We start from the raw sequence: 22,074 nt of genomic DNA, 5'->3' as shown, positions 1-22,074 counted from the left end.
TGAGCATAACATTCTAGCTTTCACAGAGACGTGGCTAAAACCTGATATTGCTGATGCATCGGTTTTTTCCACAAACTTTTCTATTTTCAGACGTGACCGGATTTCTCGCATAGGTGGTGGCGTTCTGATAGCTGTTGATGCTGCTTTATCATCTGAAATGATTCAATTTTCTAGTACCCAGGAGAATGAGTTTGTCGGTGTTAAAGTAAATTTTAAATCTTTTAATGCTTTCATTACTTGTTCCTATATTCCACCACTGTCAGACATGGTGGTATATTTAAATCATTTAGAGGCAATTCAGTTTGTCTCCTCTTTAGTTTCGAGTCAAGACATGCTCATAGTTGTAGGTGATTTTAATTTACCCGCTTTAGCATGGTCACTAACAGATGAATCTACCACGTTGTTGCCCTCTTTGTCACATGACTTTATTGATGGCCTTCTAGGCTTATCTTTATCCCAAGTCAATCCTGTCTTAAATTCTAATGGAAAATCGTTAGATCTTATTTTTGTATTGGATTCTTCTTATTGTGAGGTTTCTAGGATCGAACCATTTGTTCTTCCAGAAGACAAATTTCATCCTACATTAAATTTAAAAATTGATTTGCCCTTGCTTTCACCATTACTTGGTTCAAATGAGTTACCACTAACTAGGTGCTTTCGTAAGACTGTCTTTGCCAGCCTTAATGAAAACATTGCTACTACCGATTGGTCTTATCTGTACAATTGTAGTGATATGAACTCGGCTGTTCGTTTTTTCTATGATACTCTGAATTCACTCTTTGATATTTGTGTGCCTCTTGGTAGGCTGGAGCGGCTTAACAAACCTCCCTGGTTCTCTCGTGAGCTATCCAATTTAAAAAATGTGAAGACACGATATTATAAGAAGTTTCAAAAAACACGTCGTTCATCAGATTATGCTCTGTATACAGTCGCTCGTTCAAAATTCATGATGCTTAATACACAATGCTATAAGAATTATCTTCAGCGGTGTAAGCTTCAGTTTTCTTCTGACCCTAAGCAATTTTATAATTTTGTTAATTCTAAACGTAAGACCTCTGTGCACCCATCTTTTTTGTCTTTTCAAAATAAAAAAGCGAGCACTGATCAGGCAGTTGCCGATATGTTTGCGAGTTTTTTCAAAACAACTTATTCCTCAACGGAATATCGAGCAAGTCCGTATCCTTATCATTTAAAAAAGGCTAATTGCATTTTTAATCCAGTGATTGATGAAAGTTCTATTCTTAGCGAACTTAAATTAGTTAAACCTATTTATTCTCCGGGGCCAGACGGTATTCCTGGATGTGTACTCAGGTTCTGTGCAAACGCATTATGTAAACCCATTTTAAAATTGTTTCTATTGTCTGTCGAATCTTCCTCTTTTCCATCTATTTGGAAGGAGTCGTATATCATTCCTCTGCATAAAAATGGCAAAAAGTCCGAAGCCTTTAACTATAGGGGTAACTCAAAATTGTCCGTTATTCCGAAAGCTTTTGAGAAAATTATAACTTCGAAATTGCAACATTTTTGCAGCTCTATTATTTCGCCATCCCAACATGGGTTTGTGAAACGTAGATCTACAACCACTAACCTTTTAGAATTTACATCAATAATTATCAAGGGGTTCAAAAATGGTAAACAAACTGATGTCATATACACTGACTTCAGCAAAGCCTTTGATTCCGTTAATCATACCCTATTACTTTCTAAGCTGAGCGACATTGGGTTTCCACCCCTTTTCCTTTCTTGGGTTCGAGAATATTTAACAAATAGAAAACAGAAGGTACTTTTTAAGTCTTCTTTTTCCGTTTCCATTTCTGTGACTTCTGGTGTACCTCAAGGTAGTCATCTTGGCCCTCTGCTTTTCACACTATTTATTAACGATCTTCCATCAGTCATTGTTCATTCGCGTGTGCTTATGTATGCTGACGATGTCAAGCTTTGTCTTACTTATAAAGATACAGATTCATTTAGTCGGCTACAAGCTGATCTTAAAAACTTTCAATCCTGGTGCCAGTTTAATCTACTAAATCTTAACACTACCAAATGTAAGGTAATGACTTTTTTTCGTATTTCTTCTCAACTGGTCACTTATTTTCTAAACAACAGCCCTTTAGAACGTCTAAATAATATGAATGATTTGGGCGTACTTATGGACCATAAGTTAAATTTTAACACCCATATTTCCACCACGGTCGCAAAGGCCATGAGTGTCCTGGGTTTCATTAAAAGATGGTCAAAAGAATTTGATGACCCCTATACAACTAAAGTTCTTTTTACTTCGCTTGTCCGTCCTATTTTAGAGTATGGATCTTGCATTTGGTCACCTCAATATGAGTCGCACCAGAATAGACTAGAATCCGTTCAAAAGCAGTTCTTGGTTTTTGCTCTTCGTGGCTTAAGCTGGGATCGCAATGTCAATTTGCCTTCGTATTCTAGTAGACTTCTCTTGATTAACCTTCCGTCCCGTTGGTGTCATTTTTATGCACAAGCTCCTAATTGGTGATATCGACTCGCCTGAGTTATTAGCTCAGGTGAATCTGTCGGTACCATGTAGACGGAGTAGACATCCTTTAATACCTTTATCCCTTAGTCGTTGTTCTTCTAACTATGCTATGCATGAACCTTTTAGGGTCCTCTGCTGTGATTACAATCTTCTATCCCCTGTAATCGGCTCAGAGTTTTCTATTAATATGCTTAAAACATCTATCCTATCCCATTTAGTTAATAGATAGCTATAGTATTATGTGTTTGTCTGTCTTTTCTATTGTGTATTTTGTCCACGCGATTCGTGCCGTGCGTTATACGGCTGCACCCCTCGGTCGGTCGGGTGGGAGGTGGGCAGTTATCTGCTTGGGCTCGCGCGTAACAGGCTTTGTCCTGGTGTCGTAGGGGCCACTTGAACATACTGCGCATAGTATCGTCAACGTCCGCTATTATAAAAAAAATATATGAAATAACGTTGAAATACCGTAGTGAATATAAATTTTAGTGCCAACTTTGCTAGTGCAAAGAATTGTTTGACATACTGTATATACAAGGAAGAAAGCTAGCGGTCCACCCACACACATACACGCACACAAGAGAGAAACAAAGAGGGACAACGGTCCATATGGCACACATAAAGACAATCTCATCGCCAGATGACCAATGCACTTCTCAATAATCCCTCACTGACAAGCCTGAAAAAAAAACCATTTTTACCTGCTGAGATCTGGAAACCTACGGGGAGGCAGTTGACAAGCTAAAGTCACTCAATGTCAAAGCCTTCACCTACCAGCCTCCAGATCTCAGAGGCTACAGTATTGTAATAAAAGGCCTTCACCAGACTACTTACGCAAAATGGATCAGAGAAGAGCTTGAGAAACTGGGCTACCAAGTACGCTACATGGACCTCATGAATGACATCTACGAAGTGGAACTGTCACCACAAGAGGGACTAAATGAAAAAATCCTCCAGATGACTCCAGTCAAGAAGTGGTAATTGAGCAGCAAAGAAGGCGGTTGCTGCCAATTCAGTGCCATCGACGTCAAAGATTCGAACATACCAAAAATTATTGCCTTATGGATCCGAGATGTGTGAAGTGTGCAGGGGCTCACCTTACAGGCGACTGCGAGATTGACAAAAACCCCAATCCAATCTGTGCATATTGCAATGGCTCGCATGTAGCAAGTTATAGATGCCCTATCTACGCAGAGGAACCACCCAGCCATACCTACAAATGACAACCATAACAATGACACCTACAACTATCAAAACACAAACTACAACAACTTACAACACAACAAAGTTTACTACAATTCTAAAAAAAATCAAGCAAAACATAAACCAACCACAAGTACAATGCAAAATAGAGCTGGAGAACCATCGATAGTGGCGTTAGTCGATAGTTTTTCCATCGATGGTTTTAACCATACATATTATCGATTCCATCGAAAATTTATTTGCTGTTAAAATTTGAATTTTGGAAAATCAAAACTATTTTTTTCATGCAATGAAGGCTAACATAGGAAAACAAAACAAGTTTATTGATGATACTGTTTTTCTTACAGCTATAATACAAAATTTCATTCAGTTCTTTGTTAAAAAAAAAAAAAATTAAAACATATTAACATTCATATTTCATATGTACTTAGTCTAAGAGATCTATGTTTGGTTTAAAATCTTCATTAATGTTCGTATTTTTCCAACCATTGATTCTTATTCAAAAAAATTATTTGGTTAACGTGCTTTTCCTTTAAGGAACTCCGGCGGTCCGTGATAATCGCCCCTGCCTTACTAAAATGCGTTCTGACTCTACGGAGCTATCCGGGATTGACAAGAATTTTAAGGCACAGCGACTAAGGGCATTTAATTGATGTTCATTAATCTAAAAGAAGAGAAAATTAATAAAACCAATTAAGTAAAAAAATGTTTTTGGTTACCTTTCAGTACTGAAGCGGATCGGTATCGTGAGATGCATTGCGTTGCTCCATGTACTGTCGCAGCATTACAATCGCATCCGCCCGGCGATTTGATACTTTATCACAAATTTTTTGCTCCACAAATTTGAATAAAAATGGTGATCTGTTCTCCTTTGGCAGTTCCTCATTGTTGGGTTTTGTCGCATAATCTTTAAAGCTGCACAACTCTTCTTCTAGTGCTAATGCAGCTTGTTGTGCATTTCCTGCATTTTGGAATCCCTCCTTTTTGAAGCGAGCATCAAGAAGGGTTCCAAGTCTTGGGCCAGACCGATTCTCGTAAGGGTATAGCCTCTTTTTCACCGAGTTCATTAAAAATGAACAGGTTTCCGCGCCAACTGCTGTGATCATATTAGGTAACAACTTCCCTCGTACGTAGGACCCGTTGCAGCATATAAAATGAGCTATTCCATCTTGTTGGCACCTCTTGCAACAACTTAAGAGGATTATCGGTGGCCTGAGCTTTCATAAACTTGGTATTGGCGATTGAGCTGCTCTTAATGAATGTAACAATGCGTTTAACGACTTGTAATATTTGCTTCACATTATTTTTAGCCAAAACGTCTTGCACAAAAAGATTTAAGGTATGAGCGAAACATGGCAAGTGCTTTTTCTTCAAAATATCAAATGCTCGTATCATAGACGATGCATTATCTGTGATAATAGTTTGAATTTTGTCAAATATAGCCCATTCTTCGCAGTGTTGTGGCAATATTTTCAATGTTGTGATTCGTTTGGTCAACAAGAGGGAGCGTAGACAATACAGCAGAACTCAGTTTAAAATTGTCTATAAAATGACATGTCACTGTAAGGTAATTTACATTGGCTCGGGATGTCCAAGTATCGGTCGTTAATAAGCAAAAATCAATTGCATTTAATATAACTTTAAGCTTCTGCAACGAATCCTCGTACATATTTTTTAACAGAACGTCTTTCAGATATGGTCGGCTTGGCAAAACATATTTTTCATCTAATGTTCGTACAAAATGCCTAAAGCCGACATTTTCGACTATGCTAAAAGACTGCAAGTCAAGTACCACCATGCGAGCAAGAGACTTGTCAATCTGTGCCTTCTTGGTCGATGTGGAGCCGTAACATTCGCTGCGAGCAAACAATTGCTTCACTGTATTGGTACTCCTCTGTTCGTTATTAACAAGTGGGTGGACTCGTCTTAGATGTTCCATCAAGTTAGATGTATTGCCACTTGTGCGGTATTCTCTTTGGGAATGTCGACATTTGGCAAACATTTTATTTTTTGATCGGTCAAAATGAGACCAAACTTCCGACACGCATTTTTTTCACTTATGATCGGGTTCTGCAACAGCAGCGTCATCAGTTATATTAGAAGGCGTTGGTGAAGAGCAAGCAGAATTTTTTTCTAAAAAATAACAGAATGTATTAGAATTAGACTACAATTACTTTTGCATAAAAAGACTTACTTGATGTAGCGACAAATTTGTCCATTTTTAATGAGGAACTGCCAGATAGAACAAGAGGTAAGTTGCCTGGTTTCGTTCGCTTTAATATTAAATTAAAATAGTTTTATATATAAATATAAATAAAATAAAAAGACTAAATTTCTGACTTACATGCGGAACTTCTCAACTTTTTCTGAAGCGTCGATATATCGACATCGGCAAATTTCCATCGATATATCGAAAAACTAAATTTCCATCGATACTATCGATGGTTCTCCAGCTCTAATGCAAAACAACCAATACAACTATCACAATCCGAATTACAACTACACAAGATATAAATACTACAACAATAACCAAAACCACCAAAACGACGATAACGAATCATGAAAAAGAATTAACCAACTACAAAAACATAATTAAGGAATTAGTAAAACAAATTGAGACCTTAAATACCCTAAATAGAAGCATCCTAGCACTAACGAATAACACAAAAGGATCCACAGACGTAATAGCTCTCACCAACAACATAATACATTACATTACATTATTTATTCTTTAATTATTTTCTGACTGCAACACCGGGACCACATGCACACAGAACTTAAAAAGCAAGTGTGACCAGTCATTGAAAAGATGACAGTATTGCGTAATGACTGATAGTATTGCGTAATGTTGTTATTTGATAATAGAATAGGGGTATTCCAACACGCTCCCCTCAAAAATAACATTTGCAATTGAAATATTTAAGAACAAGATTAATATTCAATTGTTAGCTTATACTAAAGTGGTCGGTGTGCACTCTGGGAATGTTAAATATCAGCTACAGTTCTAGAAAAAAATACAATTAAGCCCTTTTTTTAGAGTAGTTATGGAAGTATTTTTAATTTATAACTATTTTTTTGTGAGAATAATAATAACATTTCGGAAGTATTTTTAATTGATAACTATTTTTTTGTGAGAATAGTATCAAGATTAATTTACAACAACAAATAAACTTTGAAATGTACCAAATTAGAAACAAGTTCTTTTTGGTTGGGGTTCAATTTCTTTATCAAAATCAAAGTAATCCGATTCGTCAGTGGAGAACTCCATTCCGTTGCGTTCATCTTCCTGCACTTCTTCATTTTGACTTTCATCTTCTTCGAATTGAAATATTTGCTTAGTCCACCAACATATTTCGGCCAGTATAGCATCTGGAGCTCGTTTTCCCTGATACCTTAATTCAAATGGCAAGGCAATTTGATGGTACCGCTCTCCCTGTTCATCTGATTCAGTCGATAGCTGTCGACTAAATTGGTCCAAATGGTGGTGAAGAAAGTGAATTTTCAGCGACATGTGGACTCCAATTTTCGAAAATGAATTAAGCATTCTTTTCACGGACTCGTCACAATTAGGCGAACGATTTTTGCCTAAAAGCCCAACGATGGTCTTCTTTATCGATGTCCACGCAATGAACTCGTCGCCAGCTAAAACTTTGTTGAAATCTTCAGAATTTACCAATCTCCGAATATCAGGTCCATTTAAAACGCCTAAAACATTTGATATAAGTCAAAAGTATTCGTGTAGATATAAAAAATGACTTACCATTTTTTAATTTTGCATCACTAATCTTTGGAAAGATTTGTCGTAAACAGCAAAATACAGCGTCTCTTCTACCGACAACCATCAAGAAATTTTTGACAATTCCGCGTTTGATGTGAAGTGGAGGGAAATTGATTTTTTCTGGAGATACAAGTTCTTTATAAATTCTGTTGGCATCCTTTTTCTCACTTTCATCTCTTATTTTCCAATTTTTTTTTTTTGTACTGATCGCCCTTGAACCAAGTGTCCCAATCGCATAAAAAACACATGTGTTTAGTGTAGCCGCCTTGGAGTCCGGTTAGCATGGCAACGATTTTCAAGTCGCAACACACACGCCAATTGTGTTTTTTGTACTCCACCAATTCTAAAATCCATTTCATTTTTGCAAACTTCTCTTTAGTGTCAGTTCCATATGCAATGGGGATCGATGGCTTTGAATTGTTTTTTTCAAGCAATACGGCTTTCAAACTAAATTTTGAACTATCAATGAATAGTCTTCAATCGTTTGGCCTGTACTGAACACCCATTTCATTCGTGAGAGACAAAATATCGTGACAATAGGCCAAAGTATTTTCTTGGCTCACCGTAAAAAACTTTTTGAAGTGTTCCTTGCTATTTCGATACGCTGTGACTCTTGTTGCTAATAATAAGTTATGGGATTTTAAAAAAGATGCTAACATTTCTGATTTTCTCTGCGTTAGCTCTAGTTTTGCAACCATTTCATCCAACTTGCTTTGTGTTATAAGAACTGGGTGATTTGATACTGATGGTTTGGGGATATACTCGGAATAATCATCAAATACAATCGCATCGGGGTAAAGACTAACATTGTCTGTGCCTGAATATTTTGGTACTGGAATATTTTCGGAATGATCCAGGGGCAGTTGCACACTCGGAACGGAGACGTAGACTTTGTTTTTCGCCTTTCTTTTGTTAAGTCCAGCCACATTGTTGGCACAAGCATAACAATTTTATGGGTCATGGTCTCCTGGATTGTACCACATCATTGGTACACCAAATGGCATTTTTTTTGTTTCTTATGCATCCAGTTAACTAACCCGACATAACAAGCTCTGCAAACTGTATTTAGCGCTCACGATTCATTAAGTATAACATCACAATTAAAGTACTGTCGAAATGCCGTAACAAAATTTTCACTAACTGATCCGTGCTTTTCACTCGCCGGGGTAAAACGTCCGCAACAGTAGCAGAAGTTATTAATATTTGCTGGACACTTGCACATTTTGCTTAAACTTGGAACTTTAAACTGCGGGCACCTGTTCTTAATACTGATTTTTACGACAGTAACTGTAACTGTAAGTTTTGTAAGCTGTGCTTGAGTATATGCCGTTACTTACCGGAGTCAATTGCTATCGCTCATATACTTTGAACTATATTCTATTAGAATCCGAACGGAGAATTTTTTTTATAAATTACATATGTACATATATGTTCCGTTGGATTGCCTCGCTTTAAAGAACATACGAGAATCTTGCAATTTAGACTTAAATCATTACAAACTTTTTCCTTATTGAAAGTATGTATGTCTAAATTTGTTGTTGTAAATTAATCTTGATACTATTCTCACAAAAAATTAGTTCTAAATTAAAAATACTTCCATAACTACTCTAAAAAAGGGCTTAATTGTATTTTTTTCTAGAACTGTAGCTGAAAAAGTCATTTTGGGTTACATAACATTTATAAAATTAAGTTATTTAACCATTAACAATATTTCTACAATAAATAAGGATGATTTAGGTCGAATGCATGAAGAAGAAATCGAAATAACGGGTGTTTTTTTAAGCGTTTGGTTTTTAAAATTGAAATGAAACACACAAAATTTGAATAGTATTGTTAAATTTTTATTTGAGATGATAAAACAATCTCTGCCAATTACTTTTTAAAAATGACTTCATGTAAATGTTGGCCGCGACTGCGTTTCAAGTGATCAACACGGAAGGTCCAATTTTGCACCACTTTTTCCAGCATGTCTAAGGGAATTTTCATTGACACTGGCCGCTACAGCTGCAATATTCTCTTCTGTGCGATCTTCATTGACACTGGCCGCTACAGCTGCAATATTCTCTTCTGTGCGCACTCTCCGTACACGATTCGATGGTTGAATGTCCAATAAAGTAAAAAACACATTTTTCACAGAACACGAATTTTGATAATAAATTTCAATGATTTGTAAACGTTGTTCGGGCGTAAGTCTTTCCATAATGAAATGGCAAAATAAACTGAGCATTTTTCACTTTCACAGCTGTCATGAACATCATGCGGTATGTCAGTGTTGCCAACGTGAAAAACGTTAAAAAAACACGCGTTATAAGTCATATTTACCTCATATGAGAAACTAAACCAGAGGGCCGGGGCTAACTTCGACCGCGTCAAAGTTTGTATACCCTTGCAACTTTTTTGGTAACTTTTTCCTTACCTCTAGCCTTTATGGCTGGTGGCAATAACGAAGTTATTGACAAAAGTCACTGTTTTCGAAAGATCGTTCCCATAGGAGCTATATGATATAGTCACCCGATCTTGATCAAATTTGGCATAGTTGTTTATATGTGTAATTAACTCACCAATATTAAATTTCACGACAGAAAATAACGAAGTTATTAAGAAAAGTCACTGTTCGTGACTTTGTCATTTGTATGGGAGCTATATGATATAGTGATCCGATCCGGCTGAATCCGAGATATACAACGCCTGCAGTATATACAAGCCTACATGCAAAATTTCAGCTCTGTAGCTCTAACGGTCTAGGAGGAGTTTGCGTTGATCCAGACGGACGGACAGACGGACAGACGGACGGACGGACGGACATGGCTATTTGAACTCATCTCGTCGTGCTGATCAAGAATATATATACTTTATATGGTCGGAAATGCTTCCTTTTATGCGTTGCACACTTCTGACCAAAATTAATATACCCTTTTTGCAAGGGTATAAAAATACCCCCAAAATGAAAAATTTCAACTCGCTATAAAAAAAAAAAACGAACTAACTTTGAAAAACCCAAATAGGGTTTTGCTATTCAATACATGTACTTTCAGAAAAAAAAGGTCCGGTGCGGTTTGATTTTTGGTAGTGCACAGTGAAAGTGATTGGGAACGATCAAATGATCAATAAGCATTTATTATATTATCGAAACATGAGAGCTGAAGAAAATGCTAAAAATGATTTCGGATGCATTTATAGATGCAAATAAAATGTTAATAAATGGGGTTTCATACATTCCACATTTATCTGCTAAGATGGAAGTGTTTCTTTGGAACATTGACCATATAAGGCTATTCCAAAAACATTTTAAAATACATTCATTTCACATAGATGCAACAGGATGTGTTGTAAGGCCGCTTAACATAACGAAAAAAAGGATTCTTCTCTATTCTTTAGTGGCACACATTCCTGACTTATCGATAACCTATGGCAAATGCGATTCTTTCGAATCATTTTTCCTATGACATCGACCGCTTTTTAGGTGATTTGAATATGTCTTGTAGGAAAAATAAATTGTAAACGCCGATCTGCAAACGCATCATAACTGATGTTAGTTTCGCTATTATTTCCGCAGTCCTCAAAGAAAACTGCTGCTGTACTCTTATAGAGTTCAATGAAATGTGCTATTAATATTTATATAAAGAAAGCAAAACATTTCCGGCGTTAATAGTTCAATATTGCACCAGCCATTATGCTAAAACAATGTGCTGATATTGATCGCACGGTAGGCTTGCAAAATAGTGCACTTACAATTAGATCTTCCTTAAGAAATGCTCTTGGAGTGCAATATTTCTAAATAGGCGATTTTGAATAATGGTTCCAGCATTTTATAACCATTCTTCTGTATCGTACTTTAAATCACGTGGTACGCAGTGCCATGAAATATTTTAAAGATAATGGTTCAGTTAATTTTAAATTGTCCGATCATGAAAATGCTGTTCGCAAAGAAATCTTTTGTGAAGATAGCGTGAAAACCATTGCTAGCAATAGTAGATCACAAAAACGTTTCAGTGATATTTTAGACGATGTCATGAATATGATTTCTGAACTGCCAGAAGTGGAGCAAAATATATATTATAACTCCAAAATGGCACAAGTTGTTTTGAACAAGTACGTAGTATTTGATGGGTATTTTTATTGATAAATCCAATAGACGACCCAGCAATGCTCCAATAGAATCTCTTTTTAAGACGATTAAAAAAAAGGGTAATTAAAGATAAGAGAGGCATAAAACTGGGAAGATTCATTCGCAAAATGGATGAATTTTATAATTCAGTGGCAAAGTAAGTCCAATTGGCTCGCCCCGATATTATGTATCTACCAATTGTGCACGGTTCTGTGATTAAGCGAAAACCCAAGAAACGTGCAGCAATATCTACGCCAGACTTACTAAAAATGTCTAATAAAAAACTTTGCAATTATAGAGAAAGCTGGAATAAGGATTTTATAACTTCAAAGTTCTTAAAATATTATCAAGGATTGCTTAAAAGCTATAGATCCCTTGAAATTATTCACGATATAGGTACAAACGAATACTTATCATTGTGGTATTTTCTTACTGCAATATGCAGAGTGCTACATCCAAAATAAAGCTTTGACAAATTTATTACCTCTTGCTTTGTTTAGAGAAGACACTTTTCAAAAATTGATTGGCTGTAGTGATGCAATTTTGGAAACTTGTCTGCATTGCTCATGCACTACATCCGACGCCCACTGCATTAGATGTAACAGGCATATTTGCATTAATTGCCATACAAATTTCCATACAATAGCTAAAACAGATTTAATTTGTAAGCTACGTGAGGCATAAGTCACCTTGCAAACTCAATTTAGACAAGAAGCAATGAATTTGTGTTGAATTATATAAATGGCTACAGGAAGAAAACTGACCGTAATTGACCAGCCCACATTGGGCCAGCGAACCGATAGTTCGACGAAAACTAAAGTTTTAAAGCTACCTTCTTGAAATTTGGTACATACATATGATAGTGTCGATGCACATAAAAATACATCTAAGTTTCAGACCGATCTGTTCACGCCTTTCCTAGCCGCCCATATGAGATAGGTTTCCTCTTATTTATACTTGTACGGTAATTAATAAAGCTAGCACTCGTTGAATTCATAAAAAGTTTTTAATTCATTTTTTTTAACACTTAATCTTAATATTAATAAGTAAAAATAACAATTCATTCAAAATTACTAATTACTAGTAATTTACATTTAAAAATGTTCCTAAAAGTCGTCTTCTACATCAATTTCTATTGAAAACGGATTTTCAGAGTCAGAATTTGAATCACTATCAGTATTGTTAGCATCAAAATCGGGAAGATTGTTATTATGGTTCATGTTACTAAGATATAAAAAGTTTGGTGATTCCAAAAGTTCGATTACGTCTGATGGGAGGGGTAGTTTATTTTGCTGACCCAATCTTTTTGTTAGATAGATGCTCGACACTAGAGGATCTGAAGAATCCATTGCTCTGTGGAAAACATCTGCCATGTTTTTCTGCCGTGTTCTCTTTCGAGCATGTAACCTCCTGTCACTCTTATAGTATTTGTTGCGAGCTTCTGAGGCGTTCTCTCCAAGAACACCTAATGGAAGGATTGATGCTTCTATTATTTGGTAGCCGAGCATTAACACTTTATGGACTGTTGCCGACATTGGAAACCATGGATACAAGGACATATATAAAGTAATTGTTTTCTGACAATATTTTTTAAATTGTGTTGGATTAATTGGAAAATGGCAAGAAATAGCAATTAAAATATTGTTAAAATATGCAATGAGAAATTCATCAAGACCTAAGATTTCAGCTAGTAGCTTAGGTTGTGCAAACGCCCTCCTTGCTGTATTGCCGTCGTTGGCATTTCCATTGCCATTCAGCTTAGGCTTATCCACATGTAGAGCCATAGCATTCCACATCTGCTTCTGTATCGTCTTTTTTTGTTCCGCCATTTCTTTTTTTCCATATTCATCTCTCACTTGCCATTTTTTAAGTTTCAGTCTATATGCAATTTTAAGAACGAATTCAAAAAATCGAATCCAACCATGTAAAGGACTTATGCCATATTTTAATGCTTCATATCTTGGCTTAAATTTTGGTGAGTCCATTTTAGCATTTTCCATGAAGTCTTTTGGACTCGCTCCACATATCGGACACAATTGGTAAGATTTGGTTTCAGTCAAGATGTTTAAAACTTTTCCATCTAAAAGTGTCATTTGAAGATCATATTTAACTGAAATTGATTTTCCATTTACAACGGTGCAGCCATATGAAGACAAATTTTTTATTTGAATATCCAAATTTTTTTTCTCAGCAAGAATATGGTCTTTTGTCTCTTTAACAAACTCAAGCTTGACTGGTCTGCAAAATCTAATCGACTGAGGAGTACGATTCATCCAAAACTCATTTCCAAGATAGTCCATTAATTTTAGGGGGATTATTGTTGTCGCAAAAAGCGAGTCATCAGAAAGCATTGAATCACATCCTAAAAAGTGTTGCTTATAGCTGCTTTGTCCGGTTGTTCCATCGAATCCATAGCTTGCAATAAGGATCAGACTTAAAGTATTGCCAAGCCGCTGAAATAAATCTTCATGCATTTGAATTATACGGCAACTAGTGTGATCTAGCAGATTTTGCAGCGGGACTTCAGCAACTGACTCGGTTATATTAATGTTAAAAGGTCTGCATTTTGACTTAGCTTCTCTCACTTTGTCGTAAGCAGGAAAAAGTTCACAAGATCGGGAAATGCTGAGCTCGCGAAAGTTGTTGTATTGACTTTTAGTTAATGAATTTTCAAGCAGATATGCTAAAGCTTCATCCTCCGTTAGTCAAACCGAGTCATTTTTATGGGTAAAAAAATTTTTTCTAGCCTCATTGGGGTCACTCGGAGTAAGAAACGTGTTTTTTAAAACAAGGGCTGCATACTTCTTGTTCGATTTTTCGGCTGAAACTACGGCGGCATGCACAAGAAGAGATGTGTTGTGACTCTGACTTACAGCTAAATCGGATGCCAATTTTTTCTTCTGACGGGGACCTGCGTTAACATATTCAATGGGTGGGCGTCCAACTGGTCTTGATGTTGACGGGTTTGGATTTGAAGACAACGATGGACTTACGGTTATAGCCATATTGGACAAAAGCCATTCGGTATGCTTTGTCTTAAATCTGGCCATATTTCTACAACATTTTGCGAGGTTCCTTTGTATGTAAAGGTGAAAGCTTCTCACTTTGGTGTTGATTTCATCCTTTTTCTCAGTGCTTAAGTTGAATTCTTTCAGTTCATCACAAATCCAACTCGAAACGGCAGATGTGCTACGACTGTTTTGTATGTAGATGTCAAGCAGTTGCTCGTAGGCGAACTCAACCACAGCTACAATATTAGGGATTTATTCACATCGGAGCAAAAAGGAGCAAAAACGGGTATTAAAATTAGATTATACACACTTTGAACTATAATGACACATAATTACTTTTTGGCACAACTTGGCACAAAATTAGTTATAATCCACAACAGACGAGTGAGCAGGTTAGATTTTTCCTACTTTTGGACAACACAAATAAACGTACACAAAAAACACATTGACAAACATGAACAAAATCTTTTTTTAAACAAATATTCTTCATACCTTGGCCTTTCTTTGCCATAATTTTGGTGAAAATAGTTTAAGCCACACTGATTTTGGTACGCTCGCAAGTAAATAAAAACTTTCAGGCGCTTTTCTGTTTCGCACGCATGCAATAAAACAGCTAACGCTGCCAAAATTCCAGGGATATATCAAAACAATTAAAATTTTTTGATTTATCTTAATCAAAGTATATACTATTTAAATTTTTTTATTAAAATGGGTTTACTTTCAATAAAAAATTTGAATTTTCGTCGAACTATCGGTTCGCTGGCCCAATGTGCAGCCTATCAAATAGTGCACGACTTCGACTTGTGTCGACTTCTGTGTCTACTTCCATGTCCTAATCTTTTTGTAGGAATTCGTTGCTAAATATCATGTGGATTAGGCCTACAGTGGACACCACGTTAAAAAGCGCGCCATATACTCTACCCCAAGGTGGTGCGGAAAAGAGAGAAGCTTGTTTTTTTTTTTTTTGTCAAGAAACATATACATACATATATACAGCATGTAAAATCAAAAAAAAAAAATCAAAAATAATCTATTGAAATTTGTATGATTTGAAAAAAAAAACGTTTCATTTAATTTATTATTGCAATATTTTCCATTGGTGCTTGTGAGGAACATACCAGTTGATGTCCCACACAACAAACATTATAAAAGAATATAAATTTTATACATACATTTTTTTTTTTTTTTTTTTAGATCATTTATTGGTTAATTGAGTTAGGTTGACTTAATAAATAACAGTATATCATTTTTTTTTTTTTTTCAACTTATGCTAGTCTCTCATCGAGCTCTCGGCAGAAATAGATGTTTGTAATTTAGACTTTCTTTTCAAAAATAAATTTGTTTTTGTATATATACTTAAAAGCTAAATTAGTGTAATGAAACCAAAATCGATCGCAACAAAAAGTAAAAAAAAAATATGCGTAAGTAGGGTAGTTTAAGATAAAAGAAGAGAAGAAAACAAATTTTAAGACCGAGCCTCAATTTCTATGAGCCACCAGAAGAGCTTCCTTGATGCTAACTGGAATTCTTTGTCTCTGATCTCATATACATACATACATATATGTAAGTTAATAAGTTCAACGTTCGATGGATTCAATTTATTAATTGTTATAATATTAATTAATACGAGTCAATGTTGTGTTGCGATATGACGGTGTTCCATGTTCCTCTCTCTGAATAAGAATAATATGAGCCAGTTAGAAATAGTCAGCAAGCGCCCAAACAAGTGGTAGCGGCATACAATATACTATCAATAATGCCAACTGCCCAAACATGCATTTGGCATGTTCCCACATAGCAACGTATTAAATGACTTGTGCTCACATTTCAGCATATCGTAAGCATATCAAAGTAATATGAGTTAACTTGTATATATATTATAAATGAAATAAGCTAAGTCACAAGCCAGGAACATAAGCGAAGACAGGAACCATCGTCAGCAACATTGCTGCTGCAATTGAAGCCCGCAACTTACGATCTGGCACAACATGGTCGATCGAACCGCATGCAACCGCCATCGATTGAACGTGTGAGGAAGATGAATAATAAGTGCATATTACCAGCCAACAGTGCATTGGCCCACGCATAGAGCGCAAGAGCATAAGTGGACTGTTCATAGAGCGGGGCCCAGCACTCATATCCCCCGGGGGACGAACACATTGGCATCTCTAATGCGTGTAACCGAAGGGCTGCCTCACACAAAAAAAAAAAAAAAAACAAGAGCATGCAGGTGGATTTAGTTTTCTTCAGCATTTCAACGCAATCAGGTTGTTTAAGATTAAACATCGTTTTCATCTGAAATGGCTTCACCAAATCAGATGTAACAAAAAATATACAAAACGAAACAAAAACATAAAACAAAAATAAGTCATAAAGATTCCTATGACAACTATTGCTTAAAACCAAACAAAACATGCATCCACACTCTGTGGAAAACACTTAAGATCATAACAAGGGCGCGGTATCAAGTAACCAACGCTGAGCATGAAATATAAACAATTTCAACCCCCAAAAACGTGGGTCATTAGAATAAGTATTTTTAAGAACAATTGTCGCCTAGAGTCTAAGAGTTCATTTATATACACAACACTTGGTTAAATAAAGATGACAAAAATTAATAAAAATTATAATTAATATTTAGTATGTAGACCTTTAGCTTTAACAACTGCTGATAAGCGATTTGGCTGCCAAAGCGCCTTAAAGATACACAACTAAACAATGGGTATCACACCAAATACTAAAACAAAACTACCAACCACCTAACACCACTTGTTCCTTGTAGATGTAAGAAAAACCGAATATTAATGTTACCCACTGTACATACATATGTACAAAAAATGTCCACAAATATACATACATACATATGTACATACATGCATATGTAAACGCAAATATATATGTACCAGTGTTTGCATTTGCTGCTACATAGCAGCAATTTCAATAAAAATATTGCTCTGCTCCTGCTACTGCTCTGATTTCGAAGGGCTACGTAGCATAGCAGAGAGCACAAACGGAAAACGATTGCTCTTCTGCTCTGCTCCGTAGTATACATCGTCGGAGCACAGAGCAATAGCAAGAGCAAAAAATTTTCGATACGCTATTCGTAGTTGTAGCAATAGCACAAGCATTAAAAGCGAGATGAGAGCGGAGCAAACAAAATAAATTTTTGTGCTACTGCTACGGAGCATTTCCTTTTCTGTTGCTCTCGTAGCAATTTCGTAGTCGCTCTCGTAGCAACTTCGTAGTCGCTCTCGTAGTAGATCTGTACTAGAGGTGGGCATGGGCCGAAATGTTACATCCAACCCAACTCAGCCCATGGGCTTAAAATTTCACCCGCACCCGAAAGCTAAAAAAAATGTGGACATTCAGAGGAAACTGTAATTCTACAAACTAGGAGCACAACAGTGGCATCACTCCAGAGTTGATCCTTGGACTTTCACCTTGCAAAACACATTGATGCTTATAGCCAAGCAACTGTGAATGTAGGCGCCAAATCCAAGAACCATAAGCATTGGCTGACTCATGTTACCCAGCGAACGTGGCCACTGCTAATATTGCAGATGCGTCCGCTATACCCTCTTCTCCATCTTAACTTCCATGTTGGATTTATCTCTGTTGTGCTCCCGGTTTGTGGCATTACAGTTTCCTCTGAATGTCCACATTTTTTTTAGCTTTCGGTTGCGGGTGAAATTTTAAGCCCATGGGCTGAGTTGGGTTGGATGTTACATTTCGGCCCATGCCCACCTCTAGTACAGATCTACTATGAGAGCGACTACGAAGTTGCTACGAGAGCGACTACGAAATTGCTACGAGAGCAACAGAAAAGGAAATGCTCCGTAGCAGTAGCACAAAAATTTATTTTGTTTGCTCCGCTCTCATCTCGCTTTTAATGCTTGTGCTATTGCTACAACTACGAATAGCGTATCGAAAATTTTTTGCTCTTGCTATTGCTCTGTGCTCCGACGATGTATACTACGGAGCAGAGCAGAAGAGCAATCGTTTTCCGTTTGTGCTCTCTGCTATGCTACGTAGCCCTTCGAAATCAGAGCAGTAGCGGGAGCAAAAAAAAAACTCCGACGTAGCATAGCATTTTCAATCCCTGATATGTACTATATATAAACTTAAAAATCTATTCCAAAAAAATAGATGAAAGTAGTATTATTCACTCGTGGCATCTTCACTTTTTTAATTTTATAATTTAATTTTATTATCTCACTTAAATTTTTTCTCACTCGCTCTTAGGGATGGGTATCAGAATCGGATACTTTCAGGTATCGATACTTGGTGTACCAAGAATCAGATACTTTCAGGTATCGATACTTGGTGTACCAAGTATCGATTTTTTGACGCGATACTTCCATCTCGCCGATACTGTAGGTATCGACACTTGTGCAGACGATACTACACGCAATACTGCCAATACCTGGGTCGAGTTTTGATGTATTGTTATCTCTTTCTACTTTCGGCGTGATATGAAAGAGATGAACATAGTGTTCTGAGTGTGATCTGAGTTGAAAGTTGAAAGCGTCTAAGTTTGTACATTTCATTATATGTTGTGTTGTTTGACGTAACCGTTTGAAAAATACAAAATGTTTAAACTAAGTGAAGCGAGAAAACATTTTGACATAAGTGGAAAAAAAGCTAAGTGCAATTTATGCGGGCGACAATATAGTTTGTGCGGCAATACGACAAATCTATGGAAACATTTGCGGTCACACCACAATATCCAGAAAGATGGGACAGCGAAGAATGCCGATGACACTGGACTATCAGCTTCATCTTTGAATTCCGATACAAGATGTATATCTGCAGAGGTAAGCTTTGATTGAACACTGTATTGAGTAACATATTTTATACATATATATTTTTAGAATGAAAATGATGTCCAACCGTCATCGAACTGCAGCACTACATTGAAAGAATCGACGACTACTGTGAATATCCAACCAACTGTACCCTCATTATTTTCTAAAGCACAGTCGTACAAAGGTATGCTTCATTAATATTTTTTAAATTCATTTTTATTAATTTTCCATAATAATTAATTATTAATAATAATAATTAATTATAATGAATAATCAAAATAGTACAAATATAATAATTAATGTTCAAATTAATATTACACTTTTTCTAAATTACAGATGGTGGTTCATCAGCATCCAAAGCGGAGAACGCACTTCTCTATATGATCTGCAAGGATAATCTTTGTTTATCAACTCCTGAAAAAAAGGGTTTTCGACACTTTGTTCAAACAACGATCCCATTGTGGAAACCACCTTGTCGATTAACGATGACAAACCGTTTGGAGGCCAAGTACGCATCACTCTCTCAAATCGTCAGAGAAAAATTAGAAAATGTGTCGTCGCTGTCTCTAACTATGGATTGCTGGACTGAATCACATACGACCAATAGCTATTTGGGAGTCACTTCTCATTTCAACGATGACACTAGGATGAGGAGCATACTTCTTGGCGTCGAGCTTTTGAATAGTTCACACACAGCTGATTTCTTAAAGACGAAAACCTTAGAGTTCTGTTCTACCTGGACCATTGACCCAAAAAAAGTCGCAATGGCAGTCACAGACAACGCAGCGAACATTGTCAAAGCAGCCGTAGAAAGCTTCGGATCTTCACGACACCTGGGATGTTTTAACCACACTCTTAATCTCATCTCATCTGCAGCAATCGGATTTAGGAAAAAAGATGTGGAAAAGGTTCCGAACGTCCCTGGATTACCGGAAATTTTAACAAAGATAAAAGCTATTGTGGCTCTTTCTCACACCAGCTACAATTTCGCGAATGAGTTAAAAAAATTGCAAATAGACCAGGGAAAAACCGAAGGAACATGTCTTCGGCTTATTCAAAGCGTCATAACACGATCGGGCTCGGAATATATGATGTTCGATCGTTTCATCGAGCTGAAAGAAATCGTTTCCCTTGCGTGCCTGAAATTTCCGGACGTTAATATGCTCACGAATATGGAACTATCGACAGTTGAGAGCGCTAGAAACCTTTTACGTCCTTTCTTTCAAGTCACAACAGAAATGTCTTCAGAAAAACACACAACCGTGAGCAAAATCATCCCTGTTGTTCGTTTGCTATTAGAGGTTCATATATACAAACATAAGTGTTGATATGAAATTCAAAGAGTTCTCTATTGATACTAATGCAGTAATTAAATAATTTACAAATAGATTGTTAAATCCTATTAAGAAGCAATTTAAATTTTTCCCTAGATATCGTGATCTATCTCGGCCCGAGACACCTTGAAATCATTTTCATTTCCTATAAAACTTATTTGAGTGGATGAAATTAGCACGAAAATGACACGTTTTACTTACACTTCTAGTTTTTTTAATAAATAACAAATAAGCAAATACATAACGTATATATATGTGATGTGATATATGTATATATATTATGTGATTTGGCTCATTCGTTATTTATTTCAAAAACTAGAAATGTAAGTTAAACGAATCATTTTTGTAGTACTTTCCTCACTTTAAGTCAAAATAGAAAAAATTTTCATGAAAAAGAAAATGATTGCAAGGTGTCTCTCAGCCCGCGATATCTCACGATATTTCGGTGGGATTACCAGGGTTGTGAATACGGTAAAATTTTAAACAAATTTTTTATTTCATGTTGCAGACAGTAACAACGATGTCTGTTCCGGAGTACAACAGTGTGGCACAAAATCTTAAGCAATTCCTTATTGCCGAACTTGATAGGCGCTTCAACAAAATTGAACACAACATGATCTGTGCAACAGCGCCTCTTCTAGATCCAAGATTTATGAAACATTACTTCCGACAACCATTGGGAGTCTCAAATGCTTTGACGCTTATGGAAAAGGAGATGTTGAAAAATTGGAAAAAAGAAGCAAACGAATCATGTTCGAATGAAAACAAAAAACCTGCCGATGATCCAACAATTAACTCCACAGAAAATTTTTGGGGAACTCTTTAACTCTGGTTTCTTTAATTTTTTATTTAAGTTTATTTTGATGTTGGTTACGTCAAAGCAATAAGAAGCAGCTTTGTATTAAAATTCTTTGAAAAGAAATAAAATAATAATTTATGTAATTTAATTTATGGAAAGTCCCTCGTTTTTTGACCGATACCAGATACCGATACTTGCAAGTATAGATACTTGAAGGCTTCAAGAATCGTGGAATCGATGTTGCCTCATTAAAGTATCGCGATACCGAAGTATCGATGCTTCACCCTCCGATACCCATCCCTACTCGCTCTTTGTGGCGTGTTCGGAAAACTTAACTGGGAAAATTTTGGCGTTGGGCAACATTGCAGTGTCAGAGAGTTGCCAGAGGGTCCCACTTTGCCTATTTATACGATATTTATCGCAATGATCATATATAGTGGTGGCGCTTTTCCGGCAGCAATCGTTTCAGTGATCATCATATAAATATTTACATATATATGTATGTATTTATAAACATTGTATTTTGTAGTATTGGT

The 22,074-nt window shown here is 36.3% G+C and overlaps 1 long non-coding RNA gene across 1 annotated transcript; it reads right to left on the bottom strand.

Moving 5' to 3' along the window:
- Positions 1-4,124: 4,124 nt before the first annotated feature.
- On the bottom strand, positions 4,125-6,137 carry LOC124461214. Its single transcript, XR_006954969.1, has 4 exons — positions 6,048-6,137; positions 5,898-5,976; positions 4,423-5,836; positions 4,125-4,367 (listed from the first exon to the last, which is right to left on the bottom strand). It is a non-coding gene; the product is annotated as an uncharacterized LOC124461214 (long non-coding RNA).
- Between the last annotated feature and the right edge of the window lie 15,937 nt (positions 6,138-22,074).

This window comes from Drosophila willistoni, unplaced genomic scaffold (genome assembly GCF_018902025.1).
Source record: "Drosophila willistoni isolate 14030-0811.24 unplaced genomic scaffold, UCI_dwil_1.1 Seg271, whole genome shotgun sequence".
NCBI lineage: Eukaryota > Metazoa > Arthropoda > Insecta > Diptera > Drosophilidae > Drosophila > Drosophila willistoni.
Note: the sequence above shows the minus strand (reverse complement) of the source record. Positions and strands in the feature narration are given on the sequence as shown.